This window comes from Bos taurus, chromosome 11 (genome assembly GCF_002263795.3).
Source record: "Bos taurus isolate L1 Dominette 01449 registration number 42190680 breed Hereford chromosome 11, ARS-UCD2.0, whole genome shotgun sequence".
NCBI lineage: Eukaryota > Metazoa > Chordata > Mammalia > Artiodactyla > Bovidae > Bos > Bos taurus.
This window is the reverse complement of record NC_037338.1, coordinates 42,965,505-42,980,538: the sequence shown is the minus strand read 5'-3', so window position 1 is coordinate 42,980,538 and position 15,034 is coordinate 42,965,505.

Genomic DNA, 15,034 nt, shown 5'->3' with positions numbered 1-15,034 from the left:
GAGGGGTGGTGGCAGTGCTAACCCTCTTCTACAGAGAAGCAGCCGAGGATAGCTGGGTTCCTTTGTCAGCAATATGAAGACATAAATAGTGTTCTATTCCCTTTCTTCCCTCCAGAATCTTTATTCTTTCTTGAAAAAAGAGGAAATACACACCCACAAATAATATATTAGTACATTTTAATTGTAAAAATTTAAGCAATTAAGAAATACATTCCCAGTTCTCCCTTGAGTAACCACTGTGGGAGTGTATCCTTCCAGAGACCATATGTCTCTATCATTCGGGTCTCTGTATAGTTCAGTCGCTCAGTCATGTCTGACTCTTTGCCATCCCATGGATGGCAGCATGCCAGACTTCCCTGTCCATGACCAACTCCTGGAGCTTGCTCGAACTTGTGTCCCTTGAGTCAGTGATGCCATCCAACCATCTCATCCTCTGTCATCCCCTTTTCCTCCTGCCTTCAATCTTTCCCAGCATCTAGGTCTTTTCTAAGGAGTCAGGTCATCAGGTAGCCAAAATATTAGAGCTTCAGCTTCAGCATCAGTCCTTCCAATGAATATTCAGGACTGGTTTCCTTTAGGATTGACTGGTGTGATCTCCTTGCTGTCCAAGGGACTCTCGAGTCTTCTCCAACATCACAGTTCAAAAGCATCAGTTTTTCGGCACTCAGCTTTCTTTATGGTCCAACTCTCACATCCATATGTGACTACTGGAAAAACCATAGCTTTGACTAGACAGACTTTGTCTACAAAGTAATGTCTCTGCTTTTTAATATGTTGTCTAGGTTGGTCATAGCTTTTCTTCCAAGAGGCAAGTGTCTTTTAATTTCATGCCTATAGTCACCATCTGCAGTGATTTTGGAGCCCAAGAAAATAATATCTATCACTATTCCCATTGTTTCACTGTGATCTATTTGCCATGAAGTGATGGGACTGGATGCCATGATCTTTGTTTTTTGAATGTTGAATTTTAAGCTGTCCTCTTTCACTTTCGTCAAGAGGCTCTTTTGTTCCTCTTCACTTTCTGCCATAAGGGTGGTGTCATCTGAATACTGAGGTTATTGATATTTCTCCTGGCAATCTTGATTCCAGCTTGTGCTTCATTCAGCCTGGCATTTAGCATTTCTGTCTGTATATCCATCTCATCTGTATTGTTATCTCTGTTTCTATCTATAATGTATTTCTGTAGCTATATGCCTATCTGTCTGTCTGTCTCCCTACCTATTTATCTGTAATAGTTACTTTTATGCCTCGACTTGACTGGATCACAGTGCACAGATAGTTGGTGAAACATTATTCTGTATGTTATGTGAAGGTGTTTTTCAGATGAGAATAACATTCAAATTGGTGGGCTTCCAGTAAAGCAAATTACCCTCCATGATGTGGTGATCCCATGGACAGAGGAACTTGGTGGGCTACAGTCCATGGGGTCACAAGAGTTGGACACAACTTAGTGACTAAACCATCACCACCACACCAATGTGGATGGACCTTCAACCAGTTGAAGGCCTTGATAGGATAAAAACTGATCTCCCTGGAAGAGAGTATATGCCAGCAAACTGCCTTTAGATTCTAATTGCAGCTGTTTCCTGAGTCTCCAGGCTGCTGGCCCGCTCTTTAAATTTGGGGCTTACCAAGCCTCCCCAGTCTCATGAGCCAACTACCCATAATCTCTCTCTCTTTTTCTCTCTCTCCACATCCTGTTGGTTATATTTCTCTGGAGAACCCTGACTAATACTCTGATTTATTCTATCCTTTACTTTCATCAATCCATCCATCCATAGCAGGAGAATTACTAGAATACTAATTAGTGTTCCATTCTTATTTTATTATATTCTCTCAGTTCCATGAAGGAGCCAGCTTTGTATTATAAAGTCAAAGCAGAAACTGTCTGCCTTCATCCTCTCTGAAAGCTCCAGGGACTTGGTAGAATTTTTACTTGGATTTGGAGGCAGGAGAGGATGGGAAAAGAGGCAGAAGCTCTGAGATATTTAAGTAGGGAGATGCCCTAAGACCAAGGATAGGTTCTATAGGGTGAGACCTTGTCCATACCTTCACTTTTTCCTTAAGCAGGGAGAGGGTGTATACATTGTCTCCTGTGCCCAAGGAGCTTCTTCTCTCTCCCAAAGATGATACAGCAGTTTCTGTATATTTGGACAATGTAATGACCAGAGCAGATCAGTGACCCCAGGGGCCATGTGTAAAGTTTTGTTTTGTATGACTCCGGAACCTTGGCACAACACAGGGTTTGGAAATGTGATGATGTAAGTCAAAGTTATGACAGATATTATTAGTTTGGTACAAAAGTATTTGCAGTTTCCAGTGTTGAAATTTGCTGTTTGATATTGGAATACATTATAAACAAATGTGGTTATGTTATCCATAATTTTAATGTGTATTTCTCACTTTTTTTTTTTGCTAATGACTTATTATTTGCTGTTTATATTTATTTTGGACCAGGGAAATGATGTTAGACAAAAAACAAATTTGAGTGATTTTATTTGAATTCAAAATAAGTCATAAAGCAATGGAGACAACTGGCAACATCAACAGTGCTTTTGAGCAAGGAACTGCTAACGAATGTACAGTGGAGTGGTAGTTCAAGAAGTTTTGCAAAGGAGAGACTTAAAAATGAGGTGCATAGAGGCTGGCCGTTAGAACTTGACAACAACAATTGAGAGCCATCATTGAAGCTAATCCTCTTTCAGCTACAGAAGTTGCCGAAGAGCTCAATGTTGACCACTCTATGGTCATCTGGCATTTGAAGCAGATCAGAAATGTTAAAAAGCTGGATAAGTGGGTACCTCATGAACTGACTGCAAATCAAAAAAATCATTTTGAAGTGTTGTCATCTTCTTTTATTCTGCACAACAACAGTGAACTGTTTCTCGATCAGGTTGTGATGTGTGGCAAAAAGTGGATTTTATATGACAATCGGTGACAACCGGCTCAGTGATTGGATCTAGAAGAAGCGCCAAAGCACTTTCCAAAGCCAAACTAGCACCAAACAAAGGTCAAGGTCATTGGTGGTCTGCTGCCGTCTGATTCACGATAGCTTTCTGAATCCCAGCAAAACCATTACATCTGAGAAGTATGCTCAGCAAATCGATGAGATCCACTAAAGCCTGCAATGCCTGTAGCTGGCACTGGTCAACAGAAAGGGCCCAATTCTTCTGCACAACAACGCCTGACGACATGTTGCACAACGAATGCTTCAAAAGTTGAATGAATTGGACGATGAAGTTTAACTTAATCCGCCATATTCACCTGACCTCTCGCTAACTGACTACCACTTCTTCAAGCATCTCAATAACTTTTTGCAGGAAAATGCTTCCACAACCGGCAGGATGCAGAAAATGCTTTCCAAGAGTTCATCGAATCCTGAGGCGTGGATTCTTATGCTTCAGGAATAAACAAACTTGTTTCTCATACAATCACTGTGTTGATTTTAATATTTCCTATTTTGATTAATAAAGTGTTTGAGCCTAGTTATAATGATTTAAAATTCACAAACGTAATTATGTTTGCATCAACCCAATATATATATAGCTCTCCAGCTATATAAATATAAATTATAAATAAATATAAATGATATCATTTCTGTGAAAAATGCAAATGTTTAGTTTTTGAGTATTAAAGTCTTTAAAGTAGAACTTAGATTTTTCACTTACTACATCTTGAATAGGTTTCCAATTCTATCTCATTCAAATATTCTATAAAATGTTCCATATTACTTATATGTCTTAACTCATACAATTTCCTATTGATATTTAGATTGTTTCCATTGTTTCTTATTATAAACAATGCCCTAGTGAACATCCTTTAATGTTGAGCAGTTATTCCTAATTGCCTGGAAAACTGAGCCTCATCTCCTCCCAGAATCCTGTTCTCCTTTCACATGCCCACAGGAGTCCAGCTCTGTGATGGGCTCACTGGGGAATACAGAGCAGACAGAAACCGTTGTCCCTGCTGGAGTCTATGATCTTATGAAGAAAGTAAGACCTGAAGAACAAGAGACTCCTCTCTGTAGCCACAGGACCTCATAGGGTGAGAAATCAGGCCTGGCGGTGTAATTTGGGGAGTCATAAGAGATGAAGGCTTTTTGTCTATGGGAACAAAACATTCCCTGATTAATCCCATACCTTCCTTGGAACACATGAGTGTGTGGCAGAGCAGACTTCCCTCTAGTAGGTATTCTCCAGCTGTTTACCTTTCCTTATTTCCCATTGGAATTATTACCTTTTGTAAAGAATAAAGACTCAACAGAGCTAAAGTCGCAGGCTCCAGTCCTTTGACAAGCTTGTATATATCATTGCCCTGAATACTTTTGGACTTCTACTATATATATATATATATATTTCCATAAATAATATAAACCATTGTTTTATGTATTTAAAAATTTTACAGATCTTTTCAACAAGATGTAAACACACATGGCCAGAGACTTGGTCTTTCTTTGTAAAGCTGCCAGCCTCAGTGAGCAGTTAGTGTGGGGTTCACACTTGACCAGATGGGAGAAGGTAGAACCTGGGAGGTGGCTTTGCCTTTCTCATGCACATTTCTCTTCTCAGATCCCCCTGCCAGGGCCTGACATTTATTTCTGAAGGCTTTTGAAAGACTCTGGACCAAGACTTTAGCTCATAAAAGCTTAAAGGTCTGTTCTCCAAGGAGCCTGTTTATGGGGAAACACCTGAGAGTGAACATTTGAAAACTAAGGAATGAATGCATCTCCAATGAGTGAATTTGGAGGGTGGATGGGGACCTTTTGGTCCCCTCCTTGGGGTGCTCCAGAGTGAAACAGCATGAAGGGATGAGGCTCTATTGACCCCTCTGATTAACATTAGTTCCCAGACCTGGAGAGGAAGATGCCACTCATTGTGACTGTCCCAATTCAGGAACAAGGCTCTCTCTGACAGGGATGTCTTAGAAAGTTCTGTACTTGGTCCCCTCATGATAAAATGAGGTGCAAAAGTGCTGTCTTCCTTTACGGACAACCTTGTCTCCAACCAGGGTGGATAAGTGGAAAAGGAGAGGGTGAAATACCCAGCCCTCTGACTGTAGAAGCCGAGGAGGGGTCAGTTCCTCTGGCCCCAAAGGATGAAGGCGCGCACAGAGGCTGAAGGAGCTGGGCCTTCTCTTACTCCCCTTGCTTTCCTCCCTCCCTTCCTCTTTCTTTCATTTGTTCTTTACAAATATTAAGGAATTGTCAAACTTCTTGTTTCAACTAGTTGCACTTTAGTATGATTTGAGTTGATTTTTCTCTAAGCTGAAGGAACGCTAGTTGGCACGGGTCTTTTTGTGTTGGTAAAAGGAAGCAACAAAGAGGTACGGAAAGTTCCCTTTTGATACAAGAACAATTTGTCATAAGATTCTGCACACCCAAATACCCAGCCTTGCAGGGAGTATTTTTCCCATCAGCTATGCACCCAAGACTCTGTTCTTTCCCTTGTTTCCTCTCTGACACTTTTGCATGTGTGCTGAATACAATAAAGTTGCTTAGTTGCTTGAGCTTTTTTTTTTTTTTTTCCAGTTATTTAACAACTTTCAAGTGGAGAAAAATTTGGGTCTTTTTAATTTGATTTTTGACTTTATTTTAAATGCATGTGTGTCTCCTTTCTGTTTGCTAAACAGTAATTGCGGATCTTTCTGGCCACCTTTAATACTCCCAGCTAATTATCCTGAAATAAATCTCTTTCAAGCCCGCATGCCAGCAGTTCTGGGATCCGAGCGGTTCTTTCAGCTCCCGGCTGCCTGTCACTCAAATGGGCCTCAGCTGCAACTCCGAACGATGAGTATTAACCTCCCGCTGGGAAGATTCGCCCAATCTCCCCACTTCCAACAGCAGCTCCCAGGGCCTCACCACACTCCTACCTGTTAGCCTAAGCTGGGATTTTCTTTTGCTAACGCTGTGATTTTGAAAAGTGGAAGAGGATTCCTGGGAGAAAGACACTCAGTTAACCTTCTCCTAATTGCCATTCAAGATGGGAAAGGGAGAGGAAGATGGTGACTGTCCCGGAGGGGTGGCTGGGTTGTGGAGTGGCCCACAGCCTCTCCAGGAAGCACTGGTCTGCTGGTGAGTGTGGCGAGGCATCTGCATTTTCAGGATCCTACCTGAGGGCGGCAGATGGCTGACGTCTGGGGACAGGCCTCGATTCAGACCCTGTGTCTTCTCTGATGTCGTCCCTCCTCCTCAAACGTCCCTCAGTGCTGTGCTCACTGTCGTTCACTGGACTCTCCTTCTTCTTCCATCCTCTGCTAATCCTTCACAGGTTTCCTCTTGCCTTGTTCAGCAAGATTTTTTACGTTCTTGCTGAGCCCTGGCCTGTTTCTTTGTTCAGAGTTTTGTGATCGGTCCCACCTCTCCTGGGTAAGGCCGTGTCCTCCTCTCTTGTTTGCCTTCTGATTCCAAATGCTTTCCTGCCTCCTCACTAGGTCCTTCTGGAGAGATAGGGGAGCGGCTCTTTAGGCAGGCCCCAGAGCGCAGTGGGTAGAGCACACTGCATAATGCAGCAACACTGCATGATGCCAGGTGAATGAAAGCGTGGGTGGATAAATGACAGCAGAGAAACAGTTCTTGTCCCCCTCGGAGTAGGCCACCTTCCACCTTCCTCCTAGATTGGCCTCTCTGAAACCTCTTCTTTCCAAACTGTGAAAGACTAGTTATCTGACATTTGCCAGTACCCCTCCTTGTGGGACTTCCCTGGTGGCTCAGACGGTAAAGCGTCTGTCTATAATGTGAGAGACCTCGGTTCGATCCCTGGGTTGGGAAGATTCCCAGGAGAAGGAAATGGCAACCCACTCCAGTACTCTTGCCTTGAAAATCCCATGGACGGAGGAGCTTGGTGCAGGCTACTATCCATGGGGTCGCAAAGAGTCAGGCATGACTGAGCGACTTCACTTTCTTTCTCCTTGTGGGAAGAATTCTGCTTCCTGGCCATTGGTATGTGACTGACTTTGGTCAGTAAATGTTAACTAAAGCTGATGTGTGTCACCTCCAGGTGAAAGCTATGAGAACCTAGTATTCTCTTTTCCTTCTGTCAATTTTGCTGGCAAAATTTCCAGTTGTAGCTGCTTCATGAGCTTGGATCTTGTAGTGAGAGGCCCCAGGTAATCTGTCATGGGTATCAGTGTGGACAAGAAATAAACCTTTGTAGTTTTATGCCACTGAGGTCTTGGTTTTTTAAAAAAAAACAAAGGCACCATAATCTAACCTATCCTGACTGATACACAAATACACAAATATACTTATTAGGTTGGTGCAGAAGTACTCATGTGGGGTTTTGCATTGTTGAACTTTGTCACTTGATATTGGAATATGTTCTTAAATAAATGTGGTTATGTTATATATCATTTTAATGCAAACTTCTCACTTTATATATTTCTGCTAATGACTTATTGCTTGCTGTTTATTTTATATTTATTTTAGACTAGGAAAATGATGTTAGACAAAAAGCAAATTTGAGTGATATTCTTATTTGAGTTCAAAATGGGTCATAAAGCAATGGAGACAATTCACATCAGGCCCAGGAACTGCTGTTCTCTGCTGTCATTTATCCACCCACGCTTTCATTCACCTGGCATCATGCAGTGTTGCTGCATTATGCAGTGTGCTCTACCCACTGCGCCCAGGAACTGCTAACAAACGTACACTAAGGTGGTGGTTCAGGAAGTTTTGCAAAGGAGAAACTTAAAGATGAGGAGTCCAGTGGCTGGCCATAGGACGTTGCCAAGGACAGTTGAGACCCGTCATTGAAGCTGATCCTCTTACAACTATACAAGAAGTTGCCAAATAACTCAGTGTTGATCATTCTATGGTCATTTGGCATTTGAAGCAAATTGGAAAGATAAAAAAGCTTGATAAGTGGGTACCTCATGAGCTAACCACAAATCAAAAAAATTGCCATTTTGAAGTTTGGTCTTCTCTTATTCTACACAAAAAATGAACCATTTCTTGGTTGGATTGTGATGTGTGACAAAAAGTGGATTTTAATCAACAACTGGCAATGACCAGCTCAGTGGTTGGACTGAGAAGAAGCTCCAAAGCACTTCCCAAAGCCAAAATTGCACCAAAAATAGGTCATAGTCACTGTTTGGTGGTCTGCTACCCATCTGATCCACTACAACTTTCTGAATCCAAGCAAAACCATTACATTTGGGAAGTATGTTCAGCAAATTAATGAGATGCACCAAAAACTGCATCACCTGCAGCCAGCATTGGTCAATAGAAAGGGCCCAACATTTTTGCACAACAATGCCTGACAAGTCGCACCACCAACGCTTCAAAACTTGAATGAATTGGGCTATTAAGTTTTGCAACATTTGCCGTATTTACCTGACCTCTCACGAAAACAGACTACCACTTCTTCAAGCATCTTGACAACTTTTTGCAGGGAAAGTGCTTCCACAACCAGCAGGAGGCAGAAAATGCTTTCCAAGAATTTGTCAAATCCTGAAGTGCAAATTTTTATGCTATAGGAATAAACAAACTTACTTCTCATTGGTAAAAATGTGTTGATTATAATGGTTCCTATTTTGATGAATAAAGATGTATTTGAGCCTAGTTATAATGAATAGTTCAAAACTGCAATTACATTTGTACCAACTTAATATATCTCAGTGTGGTTTCTTTTCCTTAAACTTTGAATATGTACTTTTTACCTACTTCTGAAGAAAGATCTTTTTCTAGTTAGCTGGCCCCATCTTCTTTTCAGCATTGGAAAGTAGAGATCAGAAACCCAAATCCTGGCCAAAGAGAAAGAGATATGTTTTTGTTTAGACGGTGGAACGAGACAGATGAGTCTTACATCATCATCAGATCCCAGATAGCTCCTATGTCTGCATTTCATGTCTCAAGATATCAATGGAGACCTGCCACATACAGTTGCAAGGTTGTGCACTGAACAACCAAGGGGCAGGACATTTTCAAAGACCACAGTGTGAATGGCTTATAAACCCTTTGCTGGGTTCCTCTAGCAGAAGGTCTATTTATAAGAAATTTTGGGGAGCAAGGGAATACTGCATTCCACCAGCAACAGAAAACTAGAGAATTCATTCAGATGCACTGGAAACGGCTAAAATCCTCAAGGAAATTATAATGAGAGGACTCTTAGCACTTTGTATCTTTGGCATAATTAAGCAAAATGTTAGTGCCTGATACTTTTAGCCATTCTCATCTGTCCCTTAACCTTAGCTCCAGGGAGGCCCCTTAAATTCGTATTGAATTGTGTTTTGGGGAATTGTGTTTCTTGGTTTTCCCTTTGTGTAGGCTCTGCCTTCTGGGTCTCTCCAACATGGGAGCTCAGTAGATTTCACCCAGCAGCTGTCTCTTTTGGGCTTTTCTTTTCCTTTCATTCTTGCCCTGCATTACTTTTGTCTGCTAAGCCCTTGGTCTTGATTGGTGCCCTAAGATAGACTGGTGTTTTACTCCCATTGAGCATGGCTTAACGTACAGTCACATGTTGGTCTTGGGTTTTCTTTCTCTAAGGATGTTCTGGCTTCAAATTCCAGCATGTAGCATAGACGAATACTATTAACTACCAGAAGGATCCTTTGCTGCTGAATATGTATATATATATATTTTACATCTGTAAATCATCTTCCTACTGTCTACCATGACAGTTATACAAGTGACTTCTGAATTTCACAATTAAAAAATTATGACATTGTCATCTACTCCATTAATGGAAAAAAATCTACTGCACACTGAGATTGTGAAATCAAAGAATAAGGAAAAGAAATCATCAATAAAAACAATAAGAAAGTGTCTTTTGAATTGAAAGACATTGCATTGTGATAGGAAGAGTTCTAGTCCCAGCTCTGCCACTGATTGTGTGACCTTGCACAGATCACTTAACTTCTCTGAGCCTCAGTTTTCCTATCTGTAATATGTACAAGGATTCTTTCTAGTTGCAGCATTTTACATTTCTGGAATGTAATGTTTATAAATATTTAATCATATTAATTTCAAAAATGTTTTTCCAGGTATGGAAGTTTCTTAGGCTTCCTGGGAGTTCTTGCTATTGCTTTTGATAAACTTTACATTGGGCTGATTTTTAACCCTTAAAAAATTCATTCTGCCAATCTTGTGAAATTAGTAAGGGCAGTTATCTTTATTTGACAGTTGAGACCTATTAAGATTCTGTACTTTCTCCAAAATTATATATACCTGTCAGTGGCAGAAGTGGATCAGAACTCAGAAATAAAGTCTTTTATACCCATACCCTATACTAGACAAGAGTGAGTTGTCTCTCCCATGCTATTACTAAAGTGGGAGTTATTGAGACATGCTCTACCATAATAACAATGTTCAATCAGTACTAATGGAATGTATTTTATATGTTTACTGGTGGGTAAAGTGTGTTCCCTAGCCTCAAAGAAGGTATGTTCTTATGAGGGTCAGTTATATAAACAGATGTGGAAAGTGCTATGATAAAGGTATTTTCAGGACTTCCTCTTCCAATCGGGAGGGAATAACAGGGACTGGGTTTACTCTCCCACCCAAGCAACTGTAAAACTGGACAAAATATATGAAATAATGGCTTTCAAATCATTAGTTATAAGGCATCAAAGGACAGTATCCCTGAAATATGGGAAACAAATGAGATGAATCCTATGACCACTCCAGCTTATGTCTAAAAGGAATCTCCACAGGTACAGGGAAGAAGAACTCAGTGGATCCCATAAGTTTTTCTGAGTTTTGAATAGAAAACTTGGAAATTTATGGAGTCAGAGTCTGGAGTTCACAGGGCAAAGTAGCAGAATGGAGAGTTCTTCATAGAGAAAAAGCTCCAGAGATCTGTAGAGGGTCCCATCATGTTGTCAATTGAGTGTTACTGATTATGCATGTGAGGAAGCTGTACAAGGCTGCAGAAAGGGTCACTGAAAAGGATTAGAGGAAGCATATCTTTGAAGATCATACAGGGGCAGGAATAGTTTCTGTTTTCATCATCTGGAGCAGAGAACTAGAGAAATCACAGGACACTGAGGAGAATATTTGGAAGAGTTTTGAGTCAGTAGTGGAAAAAAATAGGCAAAAATTAAATATTGGTCCCACCTAAGGAAGCTTTTAAACAAATAAGACATGTAAAGAAGTGGGGAAAAAATGATCCATAATGAAGAGAAAAATCTATCAAAACCAACTAAGAAATTATAGAGATGATAGAATTTATAGGTAAGAACTCTAAAATAGTTATAGCTGCTTTAAATTTACAAATTAAAGAAACTAGCATTACTATTGAGCATGTAAGGTAGAGACATGGAATATATACAGATATAATGTCAGATGAAAAATATACTGGATGAGATGACCAACAGATGAAACATTGCAGAAGAAAGCATCTGTGAACCTGAGGACACAGTAATAGAAACTGCAGCAAATAAAACATGGAGAGGAAAACAGGCTGAAAAACAGCAACAACAAAAACAGAACACCTGTGAAATGTGTGATAGCTCCATGTGGCCTAATATATGTGTAACCTTAGTCCTTAAAGGGCTTCCCTAGTAACTTAGTTGGTAAAGAATCTGCCTGCAATGCAGGAGACCCTGGTTTGACTCCTGGGTCAGGAAGATCCCCTGGAGAAGGAATAGGTTACCCACTCCAGTATTTTTGGGCTTCCCTTATGGCTCAGCTGGTAAAGAACTCACCTGCAATGCGGGAGACCTGGGTTTGATCCCTGGGTTGGGAAGAGCCCCTGAAAAAGGGAAAGGCTACCGACTCCAGTATTCTGGCCTGGAGAATTCCATGGACTGTACAGTCCATGGGGTTGCAAAGAGTCGGACACGACTGAGCGACTTTCACTTTCACATAGTCCTTAAAAGGGAAGAGAGAAGCAGGACAGAAAAAAATATTTGAGGAAATCATGGTTAAAATTTTCCATTAGAAATGGAACTTGATAGTTGTAGCATAAATGTAAAGTGGTGTTTTATCACTGAATAGAAAAGTAAGGTAAACTCTAAAGAAACAACTAAAATAACATAAAAATAGTTATAGTTAATAAACCAAAAAGCAAATAAAGTAGAATCATAAAATAATATTCAAGTAATCCAAAAGAAGGTGTGAAAGAAGTAAAAGAAAACAGACAAACAGAAAACCAATGGCAATGTGATAGATTAAAATCTAACCGTATCATTGAAAATGAAAGTGTTAGTTGCTCAGTCATGCCCAACTCTGTGACCCCTGGACTGTAGCAAGCCAGGCTCCTCTGTCCATGGAATTCTCCAGGCAAGAATACTGGCGTGGGTAACCATTCCCTTCTCCAAGGGATTGTCCTCTCCAAGGATTGAGCCTGGATCTGCCACATTGCAGGCAGATTCTTTACCATCTGAGCCACCAGGGAAGCCTGTATCATTAAGTAAATGTAAATGGTCAAAAAATTCCAATGAAAGGACAGAATTTGTCAGATTTGACTAAAAAAAAAAAATCAAGTCCCACCTCTATATTGCCTATAAGAAATACACTTTAAAGACATGAATAAGTCAAAAGTGAGAATATGGAAAAGAATATATCATGCTGACACTTATCAGAAAGAAAAAGGAAGAGTGACTGTTTTATTTTTTTATTCTATAAATTTTTTTAATTCTTAAAAATAAGTTATTTTTTCATTAGGCAACATATACATAGTACAAATTCAAAAGGTCCAAAAGGTGTTCAGTGAGTATTAAATCTCCCTCTCATCTCTGTGCCCTGACCACCTGTTTCCCCTTTTCAGAAGCAACCTGAGTCACACACATTTTATGTGTTCTTCCAGAAATATTCTTTGTATATGCAGACATTTCACCCACTTCAAACCTTGATGTACTTGGGACATTGTGCTTGGAGACAGGCCCCCAAATTAAGCTCTATCCCCTATGAGACTCAGGATGAGGGGCTGAACCTCTCTGAGTTCCAGTGTCTTCATGATCTTTCTAACTTTAACATTGAGTTCTCTTGCAGGAGCGGCAGAGGAGAAGGCAATGGCACCCCACTCCAGTACTCTTGCCTGGGAAATCCCATGGAGTGGGGAGCCTAGTAGGCTGCAGTCCATGGGGTCATGAAGAGTCGGGCATGACTGAACGATTTCACTTTGACTTTTCACTTTCATGCATTGGAGAAGGAAATGGCAACCCACTCCAGTGTTATTGCCTGGAGAATCCCAGGGACAGGGGAGCCTGGTGGGCTGCCGTCTATGGGGTTGCACAGAGCTGGACACGACTGAAGTGACTTAGCAGCAGCAGCAGCAGCAACAGCAGGAGCGGCTGTTTTAATATTGGACAAAAGTAGATTTCGAAGAAAAATTATTACCCAGAATAAAGAGTGCCATTTCATGGAGGTAAAAATGCTAGTTCTTTGCTGGGATATTACCATCCTAAGCATACAAGAAGCAAAAACTCTTAGTTCTCTCAGAACTGCAAGCAAAAATAGATTCATAATTATAGTCAGAAATTTCAGCTCCCATCTCCCAGCACTTAAGGACACAAATGGACGGAAAATCAGTAATGATAAGGGAGACTTAGGTGACGCTGTAAACCAACGTTTTCCAGTTGACATTTGTATTGAGTTGGCCAAAAAGTTCATTTAGCTTTTTGGGCAAGATGTTACAGGAAAACCCGAACGAACATTTTGGTCAACCCAGTAGCTCACACAACCCCACAAAGCAGAAAACACTAGTTTCAAGTTCACATGGAATATAAACCAACATAGAACATATTCTAGACCATAAAATAAGCCTCAGTTAATTTAATAAGATTCAAATCAAAGTATGTCCTCTGACTATGAGGGAAATAAATTAGCGCCAAATAACAAAAAGTTATTCTGAAAATCCCCAAATGTTTGAAAATTAAAAGCACATGTAAAAATACCCATGGGCCAAAGAAGTAATCAAAAGGAAAATTAAAACGTATTTTGAATTGAGCAAAAAGAAAACCATATATTACAATTTGTGAGAAGCAGCTAACATAGTCTTAAAGAGACAGTTACAGTATTAAATGTCCATATGAGAAAAGAAAAAGTGATTACAAACTGGGTTTCCCTGGTGGTCCTGTGGTTACGAATCCATCTACCAATGCAGGGAACAGGGGTCCAATCTCTGGTCCTGAAAGATCCTACATGCCACAGAGCAAATAAACCTGTGTGCTGTGACTACTGAAGTCTGCGTGCCTAGAGCACATGTAGAGCCCATGCTCTGCAACAAGAGAAGCCATCACAAGGAGAAGTCCACGTACTGCAGTAAAGAAGAATAGCCCTCGCTTGCCACAGCTAGAGAAAGTCCATGTGTAGCAACGAATACCAAGCAGAGCCAAAAATAAAATAAATAAATAAATCTTTTAAAAAAAGATTAAAAAAAATCTTTAAAAAAAATGACCTTCACTTTCACCTTAAGAACTTAAAAAGAGAATGAACAAATGAAACCCAAAGTAAGGAGAAGAAAGGAATATTGAGCATCCTGATGGAAATCAATTTAAAAGATAACAGAAAAATAAATAAAACCCAAACTGATTCTTTGAGAAGGTCAAAATAATTTGATAAATCTATAGTAAGACTGGTTAGAGAAAAGAGAAGATAAAAGTAACCAGTATCAGGAATGAGAGAGATAATATCATTATGGATTTTAAAGATATTTAAAGGGTAATAAAGGAGAATTTTATGCCAGTATATTCTGAAAATTACATTAAATGGACAAATTTCTTGAAAGATATAAAATACCAAACCTTATTCAAGAAGAAATAGTGTGTGTTATTTGATCAGTTGTTTTTGATTCTTTGCAACTCCATGAACTGTAGCTTGCCTGGGTGGGTCCTCTGTACATGGAATTCTCTAGGCAAGAATATTGGAATGGGTAGCCATTCCCTTCTCCAAGGGATGTTCCTGAACCAAGGATTGAACCTGAGTCTCCAGCATTACAGGCAGATTCTTTACCATCTGAGCCAAAAAGAAATAGGTAACCTTAATAATCCTATGTAAGATATTGACTTTATCATTTAAAACCTCACAAAGAAACCCCAGGGCCATGGGGCTTCATGAAGAAATTCTACTGAACATTTAAGGAAAAAATAATAATAA